Consider the following 22,982-nt stretch of genomic DNA (forward strand, 5'->3'; position numbering starts at 1 on the left):
ACCCTGTGGGCCCAGTTTCAGGTGGCTTGCAGGGGCTTTGCCCTGCTCCTCACTTCCCACTCTGGCCCTGAATGGTCCCCGTGTTCTCAGGCACCCAGCATGCCAGACCGTCTCTCATGTATGTGGGGAGACCCGGGTCCATGGAAGGCACAGGGCCCTGGGTGGGATTGCACACCCCCTACCGGTCCCCCAGGCCTCCACCTCCCCTAGGTCTGCACCCCATGGTGGGCCCAGTGCAGCAGGGGTGGCCAGCAGGGCTGGGGAGTATCTCATGGAAACTGCCAGCAGGCCAGTCTCAGCAAAAACACAAAAAACAAATTCTGTCCTTAAAAAAATCACACACCAAAACAAGGGTTGGGCTGGTTGGGTGAAGCACGGGTCTGCCTGCATCGGCTCCTTCACCCCAGAGCCGGGTGGGCCCCGCGCAGTCCCAGCCATGCCAGTCTGCTCTGGGGCAGCAGTCCTGGCCTGAGCCTCTGGGAGATCCCGACGGTGGGGCTGCTGTGCCTGCCAGCCCCCCGGGAGGGCCAAGGGACGTCTCTGAGCCCCAGAGCTGCCTCCTCGTGGCCCCGGGGCAGGCAGAGGGGTCCGCAGCTCCTTGGAGGGTTCTAGAGGGAAAGGATGCAGGGAAAAAGCCGTGTCTTGGGGAGGATTCTGGCCTCGGGCCACGGCCCCTGCCCTGTGGTCTGGGCTGTGGTGGCACCTGCTCTCAGAGACCAGAGGGGACCTTATCCACTGTTTCCGATGTACTCATGCGCGTCTGCCTCTTCCCCGGGGGGCTCCTTCCACCCCATGAGCACGTTCTGCCCACCATCCACCTCACCTTCCAGCTCCTAAAATATGCGATCATTCCACACGGCCGTCTCCCACTTTGCAAACTGTGACTGCGTTCAGGGAGCATACGTTTTGCTTTTCCCTAAAACCTCGGTGGCTCAAAGGCTTTGGGGGTTTGGTGAGAGGCCAGCCCGACCTCAGCTCCCGGTCCAAGCGGAGTTTTTCCTTTCTCTGACCCTCAAGGGCCGAAGCCATTCCTGCCTCCCCTCATCTGCCTGCCCAGAGCTGTTTGGTGTAATGGACTTCCTTAAATTAATAATGCGGAGAAGGAGATTTACAGCGCATCGCTAAAATATTGTCTCTGCCTTTTATTCATGCATTTGTCACTGTGGCCTCTAATCGAGGTGCTCAGGGAAGGGATAAATAATGAAGAGAGAAAACGCTCTGTCATAATCCAGGACCATTTGCAAATTCATCACCGATATTCTTGGAGCAGAGAGACAGAGGAGATGACAAACACCCCACGGCACTAATATATCTCGTTGATTTCCTCCCCCATTTATTCAGATAACCTACTTGGGGCCGTGATAGAACGAGGGGCTTGGCCGCCCCAGCAACAGATGGGGCTGGGCCGGGCTGGCTGCACGGCTCCAGGCTGCCGAACGCTTGCACCGCGTGTGACTGGGGCCAGTTTGAATGTCGATTGTGATGGGTTTGATTTTCCGTGTCTTTGGGGGAAATTATTCTTGGAGGAAAAATGAGCCAGGATGGTTCCTGCAGCAAATCCTTGCGACGCTCTGCACGGGAACGAGTATCCGACGCTTATGTTTTTGTGGCTGGGTTTGTGGAGGTCGATGACCATTATTGAAAAGAATCGGCCAAACGCGAATCAATATCCCCCAAAAGGAGGCGGAATGTTTCCCGGTTTGGAGATTTTGTTTGCCGGCGTCTCCCTCCTCCCATGAGGGCCTGAGCTGTGTGCTCAGAGGCTTTCTCTCTCTGGGGATGGGTTTTAACTGCTGGCAGCTGGGAAAGGGGGAAAGAAACCTGCTTTGGGGTTTTTTCTCCCCTCTAGACAGGGATGGACTGTTCAGAGACACCTCGGTGCTTCCTGTTGGCAGGACTGGGGAGGCAGGGAGGCGGCAAGAGGCTGAAGTCAGAGCCCAGACTCGCTCCCTCCAGGGTGTTGGCAGTGGTTTTAGCTCAGGGTGGAAAATGGCTTTTGAGGGAGCCTCTGTGACCTCATGTGGCCTCTGGGGACCCAGCACTGGGTGTCAGCTCCAGGGCACACTCCAGCTGCCTCACTGGGGGCTGGTGGTTCCCAGAGTGAATGGAGGGGGAACAAGACCAGGGGCCCCAAAGCTGTGGAGTTTTCAGGTGGCACCATGCCGTGGTTTGGGGTCCCGAGGCAGGCGGGCAGCCCAGAGACCTTCAAGGCATGGCCATGGCCACCCAGGCTCCTGGCCTGGGGTCCCACACCTACATGGTCACCTACTTGCTCACAGAAGTGCAGAAGGGAGGTCACTCAGCAACCACCTAGCCAGAGCCAGGCTCAGACCTCCAGCGAGGGGACCAATTTAGCTGACATAAGTCTGGGTGCCCATTACATTTGAATTCTACGTGAACAGCACCTGATCTTCCAGGAGCATGTCCAAATACCACCTGCATTTATCACGCATACAGCATTTATTGTGCTGTATTTATTGTAGTTACTGTATTTTACCTGGCAGTCCTCCACCGTCTCCATGCTCAGCAGCTGCCCACTCAAAACAGCTGCATGGGGAGGAGACCCTGAGTCCTGATGCAGCTACATGCTGTGGGACAAGGTCCTCTGGGCAGAAGGGAGATTCTAGAGAGACAAAGATTGTAGACTGCACAGCAATCCTGGCTCTGCAAGTCTTGGGCCTGTTCTGTGGATGTCGTGGCCTTAGCGGAGCTCTCCTAAAGAGTCTGGGATCTGACCCTGCTGGATGGGGAGCCCTGTCAGCACATATTCAAGGGAGGCCGTGCAGGGGTTGGGCCGGTGGGGGGGCGGCTCAGAGCTGCCACCCGCCGAGTGCCCGCAGAGACGATGACCAGCCGGGCCGTCTCTGGGCTGGTGAAGCTGCTGGATGCATCCAGGGTTGTCGTGGGGCTGGCGCCCCTGTAACATATATCATAAAAACTATGAAATTATAAAAATAATGGGTGCTCCTTGTAGAAAACATGCAAATATATTTTTTAAATTATGATTTCATGTCTCATCACCTAGAGACAAAATCCTTTAAGTCTTCTGTCTTGTGTTTACCTTTTATATAAAAATACATGTATATAATTACATAAATTACTGAATTCCCATGTGTATACAGTGCACACATGGGCACACACATACAGAGATTATTTCATATATGAAACACACGACATGAGCCTATGGGCCCCAAGTCTCTGACATCTAAACGTGCTCATTGTGTGTTAACAACCGTGGCCAGCCAGGACTGCACCCCCAGAGAGAACAAACTCCATGAATTTTTAATAATTCACGTTCTCTGTATACAAACTTGGCAGTGCCCTGGGAGGTCCCCAGAGGGCTGCAAAGACAGAGAAAACGGAACGCCGTATAACCCGGGTCTTGTCCTCATGGGGGCTACTTTCAAAACAGAGAATGAGCCCTAATCTGGATTTTGAAACTGATTTTCTGCCAAAAATATACTGTGACTATTTAAATGACAGGCATTTAAACATTTTTGTAAATATGTTTTTGGTTGGATTTTTTGTTTCATAGCTATACCTAAGCCAGCTGTTTTGCTGAGCCAGTTAAATTTTAAAACTGACACTTTCTTTCAAAACTGAGAAGGCACCTCTAGCCCTCCGGAGGCCCGGAGAAAGCTTCCACTTTATAGTCTGATCAGACCGGGCCCCACCAGCTTTTAGGGTGGGTCAGGAGTCTGAGCTTAAGGGTTTGTTTAATATTTTTCTTTAAAAAGCACAGAACATTAGCCCCCTGTCTATAGGAACAGGGTTCTGGGCTTCAGCCCCATGCATGTATGGAGGCAGACCCAGTGTGGCAGAGGGTCCTGAATGTCGCGCGGGACACAGGTACTAAAATGTACCTGTTGTTTATCTGAAGTTCAGGACTGACTGGGTGTCTTGTACTTTCATCTGCTAAGCCCACCACCCCAGGCTGGGCTCCCCCACACCCAGCCTCAGTGGTGCTCAAGGCGGGCTCTGGCAGTGCGCAGCTGAGGGTCTCAGCATGGCACACAGAGCTGGGTGGCCTGCAGGGCCCTGGCCCCTGGGTGAGACATGGGCCCCGCCTGGCTGGGCTGGGCTCGGCCAGTCTCCAAATAGCTGCTGATGGGTGTTTCTGGGACGTCCTGCCACCACCACCCCCCGGCAACCCCCCGACCCCGCCTCGCTGGTAGACCCACCAAGCGTTCCCGGGGTTACTGCTGCATGCACTGCAGCTGCTCCGTGCAAAAGGGACCAGAGGACAAGGACCTGGAGGGACACCCCCAACCCTGGCCTGGGCAGGAAGGGGACAGAGAGCCCCCAGGGGCTGAGGAGCAAACAAGGTCCATCTTCCTGTGCAGAGCTGCAGGGAGACCTCAGACACAGCCTGGGTCAGACGACCCCCTCGGTCGGGGTCCTGGAGCCGGGCCCCGCTGACAACAGCACTGTGAGTCACTGCTGACCCGGACCACTGGCTGCAGATGCCATGCGGTGGGCTCAGCAGGATCCCCGGGTTTAATCCCCCCACCCCACTTCTGGAGGGTCTAGCAGGGGCTCAGAGAGGCCAAGAGCTCTGCCCGCAGCCACACAGCCAGGAAGAGCCGAGCTGGTCTGAGTCCGGGTTGAGTCTCAGGCAAGAACCTCCTGTGGGTCTGTGGCTTCCCTGATCCCCATGCTGGTGGCTGCGCCTCTATTTTCTGAGACCCTATAAAAGGGAGGGGAAAACGTGCTGAAATTGGTAGCCCCACCAACCTGGAGGGGTGCCCTGACCCCCATTCCCCAGGGTGTCTTCCCTTTCCCGAGAAAGACCCATTCTCGGGAAGCAGCCCGCAGGTGAGGGAGGCCAGCCGGGAATGTTCCAGAAGAACAGGATGGCTTTCAAAGTTTCTCAAAAGATGGCAAAGGAGTACTTCAGACCTCAGCAGAAAACACACGAAAAGGCGCTCGAGAGGGCTCGGGAAGTGTGCTGGGAACTTGGCCCGGGCGGGCGAGGCCTCTTTGTTTGCCGGTCACAGCCACGCGGGGTGCGGGCGCGTTCCCACGTCTTGCCAGAGGTCGGCACTTCCTCTCTCCTTTCTCCTCGGGCTGATTAGCGGGCTGGGCAGTGGTGTGAGGACATGCTGGGGGTAGGAAAACGGGGGTCATTTTGGAAAACCTCTTTGTGGATGGGTCGGGAATGGGGAGAAAATGAATAGTTATAAGCTCATTTCCATAGAAACTGTCTCATTATCATGCTGGCTGCCCGCTGGACGAGGCAGGGCGTCCTGCCAGCAAACAGGCCCACAATTAAGTGTCCCCTGCACGCCCGGCTGCCAGAGACGCCGCTCAGAAAGATGGCTCCCAAGCCCGCTGGCCCAGCACACAGCGACTGTCCACATTTCTTGCTCCTTAAAATGTCAGACATCTGTGTAGGATTTTGCCCAGAATAAAAAAAAAACACGAGAGCCCGCGCCGGGCACGGAGGGGCGAGGCGGCTGTGGGTAGGCCCGCCGGTTGTAACCGAGTGCGGCCTCCCGGCGGATCTGGAGCAGGTGCAGCTCCAGGACATCGCCCAGGCACCCCTGGAGACCCTGAACAAAAGAAATTGGAACAATTAGGTTTAAAGCCACTTCCTGGGCCGTGCCTTCTGTGTCCCGTGTGACACAGCCCAGTCTCCTCGCTTGGGAGGCACTTGGTCACCGCGTGCTTCTCGGGCTGGTAGACGCGTTCAAAGGCTGTGATGAGTGCCCCTCCCCTGCACGGGCACCCTCCCCGCCCCGGCACCTTCTCCCCACCCCCACCCCGCTCAAGGCCATTCCGAGCTGGGCCCGTCACCACAGACAAGTGTGGCTGGGCCTGGAAGAGGGGGAAGAAACGTCAGATTCGCAGAAAGAAACAGGTTTCTTCCAGAAAGCACAGAAATGAGCACCGTGGTCGGCAGCCGCCCTTGGGACAGCTTCTCCCCGAGAATTGGTAGGTGTGCTTTTTCCACTGCGGTAAAAGAGACATCAGATAATATTGATCATTGCAACCATTGGCAATGTGTGATCAGTGGCACGAAATACATTCGCATGTGTGCAACCATCACATTGCCTGGGCCCCAAACTCTTTAATCTCCAACAAAAACTCCAGTAAACAGACTCCCCTCCCCAGTCCTCCCCTCCCTGGTCCCTGGCAACCCCATGCTCTTTTCTGCCTTCATGGATTTGCTGGCTTATCTTTTTGAGATGGACCAGCTTATCCCAGGGAAGCAAATATTATCTAAACTCGTCCAAGATCCACGGCTCTCAGAGCCTGTTCAGAGCAGCCTCCCTCTTTGCCTGGGGTCGTGGACTCCATGCATTCATTAATCGCCCATTTACCCTGGTTTTGTGAGAGGCCTGTTGGGACAGAAATGTCCCTGCCCCTGGGCAGTGAACAATTTGGGATTGACAGTGGCGAGCCAGCCAAACTGGTGGATGCACGCCTGCTGAGGACCAAGAAGCCCTGAGCACAGCACGGAGAAGAAGCCCAATCACATGGGAGGCACAGTCAGGCCCATCTGAGCCCTGCCACCCTCTAAACTTTGGTCACTAATGAGGAGGGACAAGATTGTCTCCATTTTACAGTCTCGGGCACCCAGGCAGCAGGAAGGCAGAGATCGGTGCAGCACCGTTCCCAGACAGGCGGCAGGGCCTGGGGAACGTTCCCGGAGCGAAGGGAGCAGGTGGAAGCCCCCAGCGCACACCTCAGGTGTGCTTAAAAAAGATGCTGGGTGCCTGCTCTGCTTGGCCTCCCCTGGCCTGTCACTGAAGGTCCACGCTGTGCCTCGGACCTGCCAGCCTGCATGAGCCCCGTGGACCATCTTGTACACAGTGGGTGCTCAATTAGCAGTCGTAGAGCGAAATCTGCCAATTAAATTAGTGGACACATTTGCTTCCTAGAGCTGCCCTAACCCAGCACCTTGACTGGGCTTAAACCACAGGGATCCGTTTTCTCCGGTTCTGGGGGCCGGGGTCCAAGACCCAGGAGCCGGCAGGGCTGGCCCCGGGGGCTGAGGGAGCATCCGCCCCAGGCCTCCCCTGCCCCAGGGGCGTGCCCGCGGTCCCTGATGCTACTTGGATGGCAGACGCATCGCACCGTCCCTGCCTCGTGCTCACAGGTGTCCTTGTGTGCCCGGGCCTGTGTCCTCTTCACCCTCTCAGGGCACTAGCTGCGTTAGAGTGGGGGCCACCCTAACGACCTCATCTTAACTGGTTATATCTGCAATGGCCCTATTTCCAAATAAGGTCACATTCTGGGATCCTGGCTTAGGATTTCAAAATATGGATTTGGGGGGACACAGTTCGACCGACACAATGGATATTTTTCCAGCTCCATCCCACGTGGTGCCATCTTTCCTGGGAAGCTTCCGGGAGAGGGGTGTGCTGCTCAGCGTTGGCTCCTGGCCCCCAAGGGTGCTCAGGCAAGATCCCACTCCTTGTCCAGCCAGCCTTACCATCTGCTCTAAAACACTCATGGGGTGCAGATCGTCTGTGTTTGTGGCACCCACCTGCCCACATACCCCAAAGCCCGTGTCTTCTGCAGACCTTGGAGGCCGCTGCCCTGTGAATTCCACGCCTCTCACACGCTGGCCGACAGCTTAAGTATAATGTGTGATAAACACAGGAGATAATTCTGTTCTTGTGGTTTTCCTAAGGTTTGAAAAGTGATTTAGAATAATTTTAGGTTGTCCTGGGGTTGGTAGACAGTGTGACAGGCAATTTGAGAAGACAGACTTTTTTGACGGAAAGATTTTGCCTCCCTATTTTTAATTTTTAGAAACATGGTCAACATCAGCCACTGAGGTCAGGGCTGACAGCTCAGGGGAGCTATCTTCTCACACACGGCCGCTGGGGGCTCACAGGTGAGGGCTTCGGAGCCATAGCCACTGTGCTGCGTGAGACGGGCTCCACTCTTAAAATTGGAGCCCTGTGGCCAGCCTCCCCTTAGCCACACGTAATCCCGCCAGCTATCTGCTGATCCCACAGAGAACTTTTCTGTGCCTGGAAAAGGTTTGGAGTGTGAGGAATTGCTAGCTAAGTGCCCGTGGCAGCAGGTGGCCTGAAAGGGGTGTGGGTGAGCAAGGGGACCTACAGGAGAAATGAGGTCACAGCTGTGTTGACAAGATGCGAAGCAATTCCAGGGGAGGGGCTGTGTTGCGGGGGCAATTCCTGGGGAGCAGGGCTGCAGGGCTCAACCTCCAAGGGGCACCTAGCTCCCTCAGAGATCTGTTGGGGTGGGGCAGGCACTGACCACCCCTTGTCACTTGCTCTGCCCCGGAGTCTGTGGGCTTTCTCCCTGCTCACCCCCACCCCTCTGGCATTTGGGGCCACGTGCCTGTGCCCCTGCAGAGCAGGGCCTGTCTTCTGCCCTCTGGAGGCTTCTGCCTCCCAGGTCAGTCTGTCATTGGCCACCTGGCCCTCGAATTGGTGACACGGTGGGGAAGAGCCCCTGCTCCGTGCCTGGTGGACCAGCCCGAGAGTAGTGGCTCGGGCATGGGAGCCCCAGGGCTCCTCCTCAGAGCGGGCTTGTCTCACAGGCGGGCAGCCCGCTGGTGCGGGCACCACCTGGGACCAGGGGTGGGGGACGGGGGGAGCTCACCTGGGCTTCATCTGGGCTTACCCAGTCTGAGGGGTGGGGACTCACCTGGGCTCAGAGATGGGCAGCAACCTGGACACAGGAACGGAGCTCACCTGGCCTCGGGGTGGGGGGCCCCCAGCCTCCTTTCCCCATGGCCCCACCACACGTGTCGTTGGACACTCAGTAAAATGCCAGTGGAGAAACGCCCTGGAGAGGGGCTTTCATGGGCAAGGAAGGGGGGCCGGATGGCAGGATGGAGGCCCCTCTTAGCCCCTGGTCTTTCCTGTGTGTGGATCTGAGCTCCGCACTGGAACCTCACCTTGCTTTCCGTTTGGCTGAAATTCATTAACTGCCAGGAAATCATGGGTCTCCAACCGCAGTCTTTTCCACGGCCCTCTGCTCAGCAGAGAAAATCAGATTGTTGCGAGGAGTAACAAGAAACAGGTCCCGAGGAGCCCGCCAGCGGCCGGGCTGTCGCTCTCCTGGTGTGGCTAGCAGCCAGTGGCACGCAGGGGGAGCTCTGCGGATGCCCCGGGGCCCGCGCCAGCTGCGGTGGGCCAGGTGTCTGACCGTGGTGGGCGCACTCTGAAGTTCTCTGTCAGTGTCTGTGGATAATACAAGGAGAATGAGATCCCCAGGCCCATGCGGGCCAGTTCCCACCTACTGCCCAGTGCCAACTGCCCCTGCCAGCCCGCTTGGTTCAGGCTCCTGTTGAACGGGGCCTTCAGGGGGTATAGCCCCCGGGACAGCGTTTCACTGGTGGCCCGTGGCCTTCTTAAGTCAGACTGAGACACAGGAGGTACTGGATCGGGAGGTGTGGCCTGCACGGGTCTCGGCCTCTCCGAGGGAGCTCGGGTCTCCTGTGCCGAGTGGGACAGCCAGCAGGCCGGGGCTGTGGGTGCTGGCTATGAGCCCAGTGTGCCTGGAGGTCCTGGGCCAAGTCAGCGCACCCCATCCTCCCAGCAGCCCTGAGAGTAGGCATGTCACTCGCTGTATGGGGCTGCCATGAGGCCCAGAGACCTGGAGGCCTGCGCCCAAACCCCACAGCTGGACACAGGGGGACAAGGCTGAGCCACTCCTCGGAACCCCCGCCTGACCCCCGTCTCTCGTCAGAAGGACTGCTGGGATGCATGGTGGCTGATGGCAAGTGGGGAGGCCTCAGGCGGTGCTGGCCTACACTTCACTGCTACTACCACCAGCAGGGAGCTTGAGAGGGTGACGCTCACAGGACGTTATCAAGAGCGAAGTGAGGAGGAGTGGGGGAGTCTCACTGGGAGCCCAGCGCCAGGTCTGTGTCCCCCGGGCTCCCGCTCTACACGAATAGCAGCCTTTTCTGTGCACGGAATTTCTGAAAACCCAGCCACCAATCTGGAGGCTCCTAGCTCCTTGGGGATTCAGGCCCTAGGACGTGGATTCAGGCTGCGGGTCAGGCCCTGGGGGCAGGGGGCTGCAGGCAGAAGGAGGTGGGGGACTTGGCTCCGAGGGGCCACAGTAATGCTCAGGGGCTCCAGAGTGAGTGTGACCATAGAGCCGCTGCCCCGCCCGCGCCTCCGGGGACACGCCTCTGCCCCGCCCAGCTGCCCCAGCATCATGCAAGTGAGCAAATGGCGACTGCAATCTCGCAACAACCGTGATGAAAGGAACAGGTGGAAAGATTGTGGAGACTTGTAAATTAGCTGCTAATGAGGAAAATTAGGAAATTTGCTGAGGCATAAGAAATGAGAAGTCCAGAGAAGGAAGATAAATGGGTCGGAGTTCCTCCCTCCCCCACCCTACCCTCGGCTTTCATACACTGGTTTAGACCAAAACCACACCAAAATACAGACCTGACCCGGGTTAATGGGAGGAATTGGTCTTAAATGTAGAGATGATTAATTGGATGCAAAATGGTGAAAGTGGTGTCAGGGAATGAGGGGCCGGCTGGTGCTGGCTGGGCCCTCTGCCACCTGCCTGGCCGCATGGCACGTGCTCTGCCGACGTCGTGTCTGGTCCCCACGAGGACCCTGACAGGTGCCCCCGCCCCACCTTTGGCAGAAAAGCTGTAGAGGCAGGTGTGTCGTCCTGTCCGCCCAGGGCCCAGGGTGCCACCCTCGCCCCCTGCTCATCCCTCTCCCAGTGGCCGACCCTCAGGTTTGAGGACGTGGTATAGGACCATCACGGGGTCTACAGTCGCACGAGTTGAGCGGTTCTTGCATGGCAGAAGTTCCGGGAGGGGTCTGCAGGCCTCGCCTGCTCAGGCCCTTGCCTTGGGGAGACTGCAGGGCGCAGGACCCACCCTTGGGATACGGTTGTCAGTTGTTCCTAGTGCCCAGCGGGCCGTCATGTGGGCCATGCGAGAGAATCTTCTGCTCACCCTAACCAACAAAGCCATGGGTCCGGGACCTCCGGAGGAAGGGGTCCTTATGAAATCAGATTCCTAAGAGCTGTCCACTCAGCCCTGCCGTCCTGAATATATATGGTTTAACTATTCTTTTAAAGTGTCTCTGGAGCTGAAGGAAACACCCCATTTGCTTTACTGAAGCCGATTCTCCAGCAGCTTTCTTGGGGGCAGCTGGGGCGGGGAGCCATCTGCATAGGGTCAGAGCTGGGAGCAGGAGGCCTTGTAGCTCTGTAGACCCGGGTTTGAGTCCTGGGGGCTGCCCCTCACCAGGCTACCAGCTGGGCAGGTCCTGGGGTTTCTAGGCCTCGGTTTCCTGATCCGTGAAATGGGGAAATAACGGGCCTTACTCCTGGTTCTGTGTCTCGGGAATGGTGAAGTGAGCTTCCTGGCAGGTGGTTGCCAGTCACTTCGACAGGAAGGGTGACAGGGCCCCAGAAGACAAGCCCGGGCCACTGCTTGGGCACCTCCACTCCCCCCACCCTTGCAGGGCCAGCCCCCGCCCCAGGGCCTTGGGGGGAAGGGGGGAAGGAACCCGCCCCTGCCCTGCCTCTCCTCTGGCTGCAGGTCCAGTTGCCTGCTCGCTCGGGTCAGCAGCGAGCTAACGCCTTTGTCAGGGTGATTAATAGTGGTGGGGATTGTCGTTAATTCACTGCCTAATGACTGCGGCCGGCGCGCTCCGAGTAATCGGGTGATGTATGTGGGGAGCGCCCACCTCATGGCAGAGGTGAAAATCATTTCGACAAGTCAAATATTGTCACAGGGAGCAAATGGCTCTCCCTGTTAATAAAAATTAATGAATTTTTTTTTCTTTTTTTTTTTTTCTCACCACTGGCCTGCTAAATGAAGCTGCCGAGTGGCTGAGCAGGGGGGAGGGGAGACGAGCCTGGCGGAGTTAAGCACTTCATTTGATGGTTAAAACTGTAAACATCTTTATTAGGGCAGAATGAGGCCAGAGGGCCGGGGTGAGCGCCCACAGGGCTGTCGCCGAAGCTGGTGGCTGCTCTGGTGGGGCGGGCAGCTCCCCAGGCCTGCAGAGGGTGAAGCTGGCCCCGGATCCCTGGCCCAGAGGATGGGGTGCCCCCAGCTGCTCCTGGTCCCTCGGCAGCCCAAATCGCCTGGTCTGGACAACATCAGGGAAGGTCACAGAGGGAACTGGGAGCTGGTGCCTGGGCGGTGTGGCTGCACCCCCAAACACTGAGGCACGAGAAGGCACCTCTCTCTGCGGGGCTTCTGGGTAACCTGAGTCCCCCCCGCCTGGGAGAAGTCGAGTCTGCAGGGGCCCAAGGGCAACTCTCCACCCCTGCTTTATGGGGGGGTTCAAGGCAGCACAGGTAGTGGGAGGCGGGGCTCAAGGGAGGGGGCAGGAGGGCGGAGGGCCTGTACCCACCACTAGCAGCGAGATGCCACGGGCCGCCCGTCTCCAGAGCTGACCCTCTGCCATCCCCAGTTCCCCTTCTGAGCGGCCCCAGCTGGGGGGAGCGCGGCACCGGCTCTGTCTGCAGTGGACGGCAAAAAGCAGAGGTCCAGGAGCCAAGAGCTTTCCCCAAGCCACCAGCTGGTGGGGTCTTTCCAAGCTGGGCCGTCTCCCTGCGTGCCTAGCCTGCCCAGAGCTTGCCCGCGGCTGCCAGCCCCCAAGGGGCACCCCGCCCCACCAGGGCCCCTCCGCTCACGGTGCTCCAGGGAGGCCAGACCTTCCGGGTGCAGGGGGGTGCTGCAGGGCAGCCCTCTTCCTCTTGAGATTTTTATTTCGGGGCAACATTTGTTTACCTGGGGCGTGACTTGCTTCGGCCTGTGAACAGCAGCGCGGGCCCAGTTGGTAGGCACTGAAGAGAGAAATATGTCTATAAATAGTTCGGTGGCGGTTGTCGGGGAAGTTTGCTCAGGGTTAACCCGTTCCTCCTCCAAGTGCTGCCCAGACTGGGAGGGAGAGCAAAACGCCATCGCTTTCTCTCCTGTCTGCCTGTTGGCGGGTGGGCAGCTCCCAGCCCAGCCGTCAGAGCCTCCTGCGGGTACCTGGGCCTCTCCCCAAAGCCTCTGCACCCAAGCAGAGCATGGTCCATCCCTCGCCTATCCCCTGCGGGCCCCACTTAAGGCTTCTGAGGTTACAGAAACACAGTGTGTTTGTAGGTGTCAGCTGGGGGGTCCCGCACACGTGCTGAGCCGGCTTCCGCCCTTCCCAGCCTGAGTGAGCCCCCATCCCTTTGGGGTTCCCTGCTTCCCTTCCTCTAGCTGGAGGGTCCAGAACTCTATGCCCTCTGGCCTTGAGGCCTCAGCAAACTGGCTGAGCCTGGGAGGACCCCGAGTCAGCCTCCGGTAGAGGAGCAGCCCCCCCCCAACCCTTGTCCCCTGATGGGCGCAGCCCGCTGCTACACAGCAGGGGCCAGCGTCAGGGGGCCTCGGGGCACACAGGAGGAGAGCCTGCCAGGCTTGTGCGGCCCTGGTGTCAGCTGGTGGGAGGAGGGACAGACAGCCCGGGGTGCGGCCCAGGGGCCGATGATGGAGCCTGCTTCACTGTGGTGCGATGGCCCATGAGGACTCTTTCCTGAGGCTCGGGGGACGCTGCGAGCACACCGCAGATTTGAGCCCCTCTGCACACGCATGTCCAGCGCCATCATCCAGAGGACCGGGAGGTGGAAGGCACTCGGAGGGCCCCTGAGGGCAGGCGACAGTCAGTGAAGGACGGCTGGACGCAATGGGGCCCACCTGCTCAAGGGAACATTACACAGCCTGAGAAAGAAGGGGCGCTCTGCCCCGGCGGCAGCGTGAGGGCACCCTCAGGACACTGGGCAGGCGGGCAGGCACAGAGGGACAACCTGTGCGACCCAGTCACAGGCCGTCCCCAGGGGAGTCACACCCAGAGAGACAGAGGACAAGGGGACCGGCTGGGGGCTGAAGGGGACAGAGGGTCAGTGTGGGGAGATGGAAAGTTCAGGAGTCAGGCGGTGGGGATGCTGCACAACTGGGAACGAGCTGGATGTCCCTGAGCCATACGTAAAAATGGTTAAAATGGTAACAATCACATAATGTCTTTTACCACAATTTTCAAAAATCACATTGTGGTGTTGCCAGATGTCAGGTTAAGAGCTGGTATCTGCCACCAACCTCCCTTGGAATTTGAGGGGCCTTGGGTGCCAGAGACCCCTCTTGAGTGTTAACAATACAAGATGTGAAGGGTCCGGGGGAACACCCCCTGCCCAGCCGCCAGCTCGCATGGTGCTTAGCACGGGGCCAGGAGAGTCGGCTGTGATTTAGAAGAAAAATAGTGAGATCTGAACAATCCGTGGGCTACCTCACTGCCCCCAGGGCTCGGGGAAGTGGTATATTAACCAAGGAATAAAGGGAAGGGGGAGGAAAGGCCAAACCACATCTCTCTGAAACAAAGAGGCTTTTTACCAGGAACAAGCCTTGATAAAAATTACAGTGGCATCGCAAGTCATTCCAAGCCTGCCTGCGGCGGTGGAGGCAGAGAGGAAATAGGGGATGCGGGGCCTGAAATAGGAACGCTGCTGTCCCTGGAGCATTGCGCGGATAAGTAATCGTCTTAGAATAATGCACTGCCTTTAAATAGGGGCCAGGTGGTCTGAGCGCCGGTCAGAGTCCCCCACGGCCCTGTGTCAGCCTGGCTGATAGGGACTGGGGGGCTGGGGAGAGGTGTCAGGGGGCAATGTGCTCCAGAGGCACCGTCTCGGCAGGCAGGCAGGCCCCCAGCACCTCGGCCGGGCTGCAGCAGAATGTGTAGTGGCCCATGTAGCACCCCAGGGCCACCACCTGCTTCATGTGTGTAGGGTGGCAGGACGGGAGCTGCTCACTGCGGCCCCTCTGCATTCCCGGGGTCCTCCTGGAGCTGCGGGCTGGCCTGGGGAGGTGAGTCTGGCCTTGAGCAGCTGAGCTTTGACTATAGCCAGAAAGCGGCTTGGAGACATTCATAGGACACCTGATGTCCCAGGCTTGGGGGCTGCCACTTGGTCTCCCCCCAGCACCGGGGCTCGCTGGGGCATCTCCGGTCCTCAGGCATCAGTTTATTCATCTGCAAGATGGGTGGATTAGGGACCTGCTTTCTGGAACAATAGGCCTGCTGAGAACAGAGGGGCAGGCAGGGAGCTTCTTAGTAGGGGCGAGGGGCCGGTGGGGAGGCGGCGGCCCCTGACTGCACCCCATGGCTCCCAGCCTTGCTCTTTATATTTGCTGCAACAAATTATGGTAAACTGGAGGCCTCCTCATCACACAGCCGTCTCCCCCATGGGTCTCTCTGTGTCTCTGCCTCTCCCAGTCACACTGCATGGGAGCCTCACCTCAGCCTCATGATGTCATGAAGGCCCTGTCTCCAAATCAGCTCACACCCTCAGGTACCAGGGCTTAGGACAAAGCATATCCGTTGGGGGATGCAGTTCAACCCACTACAGTCTTGGGAGCTTCACCAGCCATTCTGGGTCGGTGAGGGCTGGTGGGGTGCTCTGCCCGGCATTCGAAGGCCTGGATTGGCCACGGTGGGCACAAGGCCGGAACAAGTGGCTGGGCTGCTCAGACCTCACTTCCTTCACTCCCCGGAGGACGCTGCCTCGCTCATGTTTGACATGAGAGGCAAGCATGTGTGCGACAGTGACCAGGTCAGCCTTGTTGGGGCTTGGGAGATGAGGAGCATCCTTCCTCTTTGTGGAGAAGTTTCCATACCTGGGCCCTTGTGGGCGTGGTGGGAGGGGGCACTGAGCAAGATGCCCAGGCCCAGCCCACCCCGCGCCTTCCCAAGCCCTAACGACAATTCCTCTCCATCAGCCCTGCAGCTGGGGCTGGTCGCCCTCCAGTCCCTGTGGGCAAGGTCCTGGTGTGAGTTGGGAATGGAATCGGCGATTGATTATTATTAATATTTAGCATGTTTGCAGAAATGCCTTTTCTCAGAGCTATTCATCTGCCACGTTACCGACAGCCGCGCTCCTGCTCAGGGCTCAGAAGGCCCACAGCTGCTCCACAAGGGGAATGCCAAGGAGGCGCGGTGCCTGAGGCGACCTGGGAAGGGACGGGGCCCCCGGGTGGCAGCAGCTCCCCGCAGGGCACCCCTGGAGTCACAGCTGCTGTGGTCCTAAAGCTGAGGTCCAGGGCTGCAGCGGGGGGAGAAGGCACAAGGAACCCTGTCAATTCCCCGTTCTGGTGAACTATCTCCAGAAGTGGGTCTGCAGCCCCCAAGACCCCTTCCGTGGAAGAGGGGGCTTCTCGCATGGCTGCACCTGACAGAAACGTGGCTGCACAGAAATCCTCAGAAACAAAAACATTTTATTTCCCCGTTTTACCCGGTGACTCTGTAGACCTGGCTAGACAGAGTGTGCCGTCTCTCTGTCCCCCAAGCAGCAGGCAAGATGGTCTTCATGACGTTCTCAGCTTGCGTGGACTTACAGGCTCTGGGGCAAGGGGCACTCTCATCGCTAAGGGGCCCAGGGCACAGCAGGCCTCCCACTGGGCAGAGAAGTAGAGTCACAAGATGGGAAACAAAGTCCCACCTAGTTTCTCCAAAATGATGGAAGGTGGAATGTCCGGTGGGAGGTGCAGATCCAGGAGATGCCCAGGTGAGGCTGCGGCTGACCCCGACCCACATACGTGCCTCCCCCACCCGGGAATGCTGGGCCAGGCGTGTCGCCCCACGTGGGTGGGGGGAGTGTGGCCCTAAAGGAGCAGCAGAGACCCCAGCCCCCTTCCAGAGGAGGGGGCTGGGGGGTGAGGCTAAGCCAGCCCAGGTGTTCATCCCAAATCAGCCACTCAAGAGTCAGGAGGGAGAGGGGCCAGGGATTCACGTTAATGGTGCTCATCCTTAGGGAAGGAAAGTCAGGAATGGGGATGAGGTTTCTCTTCCTGTTAGGAATGGCCCTCAAGGTTGTTCTTGCAATGCATTTATCCATCCGCTCACCTGCCCACCCACCCAGCTGCCCATCCATCCACCATCCCTCCACCTACTCACCTTTCTAACCATCCATCCATCCATCTGCCAGCATCTGCCCACCGGCCCACCCACCCAGCTGCCCATCCACCCATCCACGCACCCGCCCACCTGCCCACCCCCTGTGCGCCTTCCATGGGGCGTGAGGAAGGCCATCCCTAAGTGCCAGGACACCTTCCCAGGTGTCTCCTCGCTGCAGTGAGGACACTGAGGTCAGACAGGCGTCCAAGACCTTTAGAATCAAGACCACCTGAACAGCTCCCAGCTCAGCCCTGACCAGCTGTGTGGCCTTGAGCAAGTCCCTCACTCCCTGGGCTCCCTGTGCCGACGTACCAAGCTCTGCCTGCCCTGTGGAGCCACTTTGAGAGGTCAGCCAGCTGCAGTGCTGGCTGCGTGCTCCGTGGCCCCATTGGCGCCGAGCAGCTCACAAGACCCCAAAGGGCAGGCGGACTGCAGTAGGAAGGGCTTTGACCAGTTACCCGCAGGCCCCTGGAGGCCAGGAGACACTGTTCTGACCAGGCCTCCCTGCTGCTTCCAGAGCCGCTCCTGGAGGGGTCCGGAACAGAACGCCACGAGCTGCCCAGGGGTGGTGCCTCCCCATGGTCTCAGCTGCCCGAGGCACACTCTTCGCTGCTCGGCCCACCTCCGCCACCACATTCCTCTTACAAGTTGAACTGAACAGTAACTTAAATACTGCTTTGGGTTGGCCTGGTGACATTTAACGCCTCCCAAGGCCATGGGGTGAGGGCCTCCCCGCCCCAGCCTCCCTCCCAGGGAGATGCCGTGGTCTGGAGCCACCGCTGTTAGTTGTGGCTGTCCTCTGGAAGGCCTTGGTGAGCCTCCCTCCTCACTCACGTGCCAATGGCCGCCCACGCTTGTGCGCGGCCTGGCCAGCTCTGTGGTGTTGGAATGACGGGCCTGGAAAGAGCGTGGGAGGATGGATCCTCTCTGACTGTGACATCCGCCTGTAAGTGCTTCTGAAGCAAGAAAGAGGCGGAGTCCCCCATCTTAAGGAACTGGGTAGGGTGACTGGAACTGTGGGGATCGTGATTGTTTTTCTCCCGCTAAGTGGCACGTTTCTGGACTTAGAAATGGGCCAGGGGTGAATGAAATCAGGCCATGCGGATGGATGCCAGTCCAACTTCGGGCAACCCTCTGTGCGTCTTAGGACATGCATTGGATGTGAAGCCCTGCTTCCCAGGATGCACTCCTGCCTCCTGACGCTCGCGGGAGCCCGGGTGGTGGTCTTAAACACAGGCCACCTCGCCCACCCCGGGTTCAGGCTGAGCGGGTCTGGGGGCACCAGTGCTGCTGGTCCAGGGGCCCCACCCTGAGGAGCCCTGAACTGGAGGGGCAGGACATCCCCAGAATATCCAGCAAAGCTGGGTCCACCTTGCCTCTGGGACACCCAGCCCAGCCCAGCCGGCACTGCTCACTCGGCTGGATCATCGCCCCCTCGGTGTGCCTGCTGTCAGCGGTGGTATGGGTGCTCAGAGGGCTGTCCCCTGCTGCCTGGCGACTTGCCTTTCAGATGGGACTGCTCTTCAGGGCAATGCTTTGGGGCTATGCCAGCCATGTGGCGTCAGTGGGCACAGGTACCTTATCTGGATCCCCTGGCCACCGTGGCCTCACACACCACCGGACACCACATCATATGGCCTTGTCCCCAGTGACAGGTAGGTCTGCCATTGTCTCCTAAATACACCTGGGCTTCCTCACACAAGGGGGCCGGATCCTAGACTAGCTTCCAGTGCAGTTCAGTTTGAGGTTCATCTGGATCCTCTGACTTGGGAAGTGTCTGCTCAGCCCCCAGTCCCCACACGTCCTGGTGCCTGGCGCCGTCGGACCTGGAGTTAGGGCTTTGCTGGGCCCGCTGGTGGGTGTCCCACGAGAAACCACCACTCCTCTGAGAGGGTGCTGGGAATTCCTTGGATCGGAGGTCATAGAAATGCTGAGGGCCCGTCCCTGTGCTCTGTGGGGCTCCAGGAAACAGGCGTGTCTTTAACTGGGGAGGATGTTGGTCACGTGTGCAGCCCCAAATGTGTTCTTGAACAGAGATCTGGGTGGCCAGGAGCTTTGGGGAACCAGTCGAGCCCACACCCCGTGCCTGTCCCTGTCATTGCGCAGGGAGGGCATGTTCATCCAATTTACATGGATTGGCGGGTGGGCAGGTGGATTGACAGCTGGATGGGCGGATGGGTGGGTGGGTGGGTGGCTGGGCCAGCTGAGGAGTGAGGGGCAGGCCCGTGGAGGCTGCCAGGACCACCTCTGAGGATGAACGCAGCCCTGAGGTCTGAGCAGCACGTGGCTCCCGCAGCCTCCTGAGCTGGCTGCAGAGTGCAGGGTGCCCCTCAGGGGCAGGGGAAGCAGGTACGGGTGCTGAGGCTGACGCTGCCGTCAGCCGTGTCCTCCGGGGCAGGGCCGCCCATCCCCCCAGGTCGGCAGGAGCGGGCAAAGAGAGTGGGCCGTCTGGACTACCCTCCTTGCTGTCCGGCTCCATCAGCAACCTGTCAAGGGGCCCCCAAGTTCCTGTCCTGGGTGGCTCGGCTCATGGGGTCCTCTTCCAGCACCCCTCGACAGGGCTGGGAGGGGTGCAGGAGCTCTCAGCTTGGATCGTGGGCGCCAGTTTACTCTGTCCCTCACTGTGGAACTGCAGGCAAGCCCCGTCGTCCTCCAGGCCTGTTCCCCGTCTGTGAAGAGGGCAGCTCACCCGCAAGAAGTGGCAGCCCAGGGGCAGGCATGTGCCACCCACCTCCCACTGTCCCGAGGCCGACGGCGCAGGCGGCCAGGGCTCGCTGCAGGGCGCTAACCGCAGGTCGGACGCGCATGCTCGCTGCTCCCCTCCGTGTTTGCATTGGCTCAGGCCAGCCTCTGCGGACTCTGTCGGCACTGCTGCGCGTGCACCCTCCAGACCATGCGCCCTCCAGGCCGCACCTGGCCTCGTTGCTCCCCAGACCCGTCCTGAGATGCCACGTGGTGACCTTTTTCAGGATTTCAGGGGCCACAGCGCCCATTCAGGAGCCTCCTGGGATAGCTCTGGATTTGGGGTGGACCCAGGGACTGCCTTTAGCCCCCACTCACCACTCAGGGTCTGCCACCTCTCGGGCACCCCGAGGGAACAGGCCTCCGTCTGTCACTGGCTCCCCACGGATCTATCCTTGAGAGGCCCAGATGGGAGAAGGTGCAGGTTTGGGGAGCCAGGCCCAGGATGGGGCACTGGGTGCCTCACTGACCACCCACGTCCCAGCCCTGCCTGGGGCTCCAACATGATGGAGGGTGTTGGCAATGACAGGGTGGCACTTGCCCGAGGTGACTGGCCTGACCTTTTCTGCCTGGGGCCCAAAGAGGTAGGGACAAGCTGGATGCAGGGACTTGGGGCAGGGGTCAGAGGCCAGGCTGCCTCCCCTGCTCCCAGCCACCTCACCTCGGGCTATTGGGCTCACACACTGCCAGGGGTGCACCTGACCTGCACAGTAAGGAACTAAGGAGGGGCAGCACCTGGTGTTTGCTGCAGGCGACCCTGGGATTTTCCACCTCTCCTTAGCCTTGGTTTCCTAAGTTTCTGAAATTCCAAGGAATTAATCACAGTTCCCTGGTATTTCTTCGGTTTACCAGGGACACCAGTTCTCACCCTCAGAGGCTGTTTTTGTCTTTTCTTTGATGTTGTAAAGCACCCCCACCCTGCCAGTTGAGGAATACCTGACACAGCCGAGAATAATCAAACGTGTTCTGGTAGAAAAGGCCAAGGAATCACGTGCCACTGTGTACACAGGTGGAGTTAAAGAGCTGCTGTTTTCGCAAGTAGGCACTTTTTTAAAATTTTAACTGAAGTACTTGTAGATTCACACATGTGATTATAAGAAATAACACAGAGACCCAGTGTGCCCTTGGCACGTGTCTCCCAGTGATGCCATGTGTCACCCAGTGACACAGCAGGACACAGACATGGGAATGATCTGACATGGATACAATATACCCTCCTGCCATGTCTGACTTGTGCCATGTGCACTTTTAGCGCTCTAATCCTGGGTAGGTCTGTGTGCCCTCTCACAGTGGACATATGGGGCTGCCCCAGCCCTGTGACGCCTCACCTGCTCCCACCCCACAACTGCTCACCTGTTGAAGAGGGCCTTGACCCACCCTGAGGTCACCCCATGTGAAGTCAGCTCCCTATTCAGTCTCCCTCACCCACCTCCAAGCTCTGTGGTGCCCACGATTGGCCAGCACCCGGTGCCTGCTCTCATGTTTTGAGCTGGTGGTCAGCTGGCCTTCCTGTCCCTGAGGAGCCCGGCGCCTGGCAGGTGGACCTGCAGAGCCTGGGCAGGCGGCTCTCTGGGCATGAAGGCTAGAGACCCGGGACCAGGGGTGGGTAAGTGTGCACTTCCGTGGGCTGGGGAAAGCAGCGAGCCAGGGGTCCAGAGGTGCAGAGTCCTCCTGTAGCAAAGTGGTGGCGTCCTGAGAGGGCAGCAGGCCAGGAGGACCGTCCTCAGCGCTGGGGGCACACTGGCCCTGGAGAGGATGTGCGGGCAGGGCCGAGCTCTCCATAGCCCTGCCGCCAGGCCTGTGGGCCGTGGGGACCACCCCCGTGATGACAGTGATGTTGCAGGCCGGCATTGGGGTGACCCTGCCAGACCACTATGGGGAAGTCCAGGGCAGCTGAGCCCCACCCACTGCCCCGGGCCTGCAGGGCTTGGAGGAGGGAGGCTCTCTTCTCCCTTCCAGGGGGTCTCCCAACCCAAAGGGCTGCATGGAGCCTGGCAACTGGCTGAGGTCACACGGGAGGTATTTTCAGGATTCCCTCACCTCCACTTACACACTCTCACACGCCCCCTCGCTCCCTGGCCCCTCACCTCCCCCCACAGTGGTGCTGCGTTTCTGTTCTGCAGGGCCAGCCGAGTAAGGGTTCTCCCCAGAGCCCCTTAAAACACAATGAAGGAGGAACTGGAGCAAACCTCACACTGACTTAGAGAAATTCCCTCACGTTCCCTCCAGCCCTGGATCAAGGCTTAAATCTGCCTGACTGGCTGACAACGAGCCCCAGGAGCTGGAAGCTCAGGGAAAGGGCCGGTGGTCTTTATACAACTACTAAGCCCTCCCAGGACCGCATGAGAGGGACCCCCTGCCGCTGACTGGCTATGCACAACAGTCCTAATTTGGGGCCTCTTATTTCTCTCCAGACCTCAAAATCCTGGCCACAAGTTTGATGTTTAGGGGGGCTGTCTGGGAGATAGAGGGCTGACTCCCATTCAGGGATCATTTGCTACCCTCTGGGTGAAGGGCCAGGAGGCTCCCCTTGAGAGGCTGGAAGAGACCAAGCCCTTCACTAAGGGTTTATGAGGAGCCAGGGGCAGGGGGGCACGAGGGCTCTCAGCCCGTGCCGCCCAGACGTGGGAGCAGCTGAACTTCCTTACCTCTCTGACTCCTTTTATGGGACTAAATGACCATTGCTCACACGTGTGTGACACGTCTCCAAACGAGGTTTCAGCATGAAGTTCACCAAAAGCACAAGGACCTGGCGGGGGACCTGGCACCTGGGGCAGGTGCTTCGTGGCCTGGCCGTGGGGGCCGGGGCCATGGTTCAGGCTGCCGGTGTCTGGGTGCTGTCGCGTCCTCCTGCTGCCGACTGCACCCAGCTGCGCCCCTCCCCTCCCAGCTCCCATTGCCTTGGTGGGCCACCCCAAAGAATTCTGGACTCAGTCATGAAGCCCTAGCCTGAACCTGTCATGAAACCCAAATAAAGGACCTTAGGGCTCCCGACAAGTAAATAACATACTATTGCACAGCCTGTATTTCCAGCCATAAAAAGCTCATAAATGGCACTGCCTTCCGACCTCTGAGAGAGTGCTGGCCGGAAACGCGCGGCCGCCCGAGACCTGCGGGCAGGGACGCCTGCTCCCTGAAAATACCTGGCCTCCCAGGCCTGGGGGCTCAGAGGGCACCCCGGCTGGAGGTCAGAGCTGAGGAAGGATGGCCTTGAGGCCAGCCTCGGTTGCCTGGCCTGCCCCTAGGCTCCAGGGCCTGCAGGCATCCTGCTGCTGCTCCGAGGCCCTGGGGGCCACTTGCTGAACCTCATTTTCTCCAACTGTGTCTACACACTAATTAGCTCCCTTCCCC

The 22,982-nt window shown here is 59.0% G+C and overlaps 1 protein-coding gene and 1 long non-coding RNA gene across 6 annotated transcripts in view; one reads left to right on the forward strand and one right to left on the reverse strand.

The window, feature by feature from the left end:
* Positions 1–22,982, forward strand: part of PRDM16 (PR/SET domain 16) — a 301,085-nt gene that overhangs the window by 73,283 nt on the left and 204,820 nt on the right. The gene's annotated exons all lie outside the window — the stretch shown is intronic.
* LOC108402582 (uncharacterized) lies at positions 11,855–12,767 on the reverse strand. Its single transcript, XR_012129926.1, has 3 exons — positions 12,613–12,767; positions 12,330–12,438; positions 11,855–12,062 (listed from the first exon to the last, which is right to left on the reverse strand). It is a non-coding gene; the product is annotated as an uncharacterized lncRNA (long non-coding RNA).

Source organism: Manis javanica, chromosome 4 (genome assembly GCF_040802235.1).
Source record: "Manis javanica isolate MJ-LG chromosome 4, MJ_LKY, whole genome shotgun sequence".
Lineage (NCBI taxonomy): Eukaryota > Metazoa > Chordata > Mammalia > Pholidota > Manidae > Manis > Manis javanica.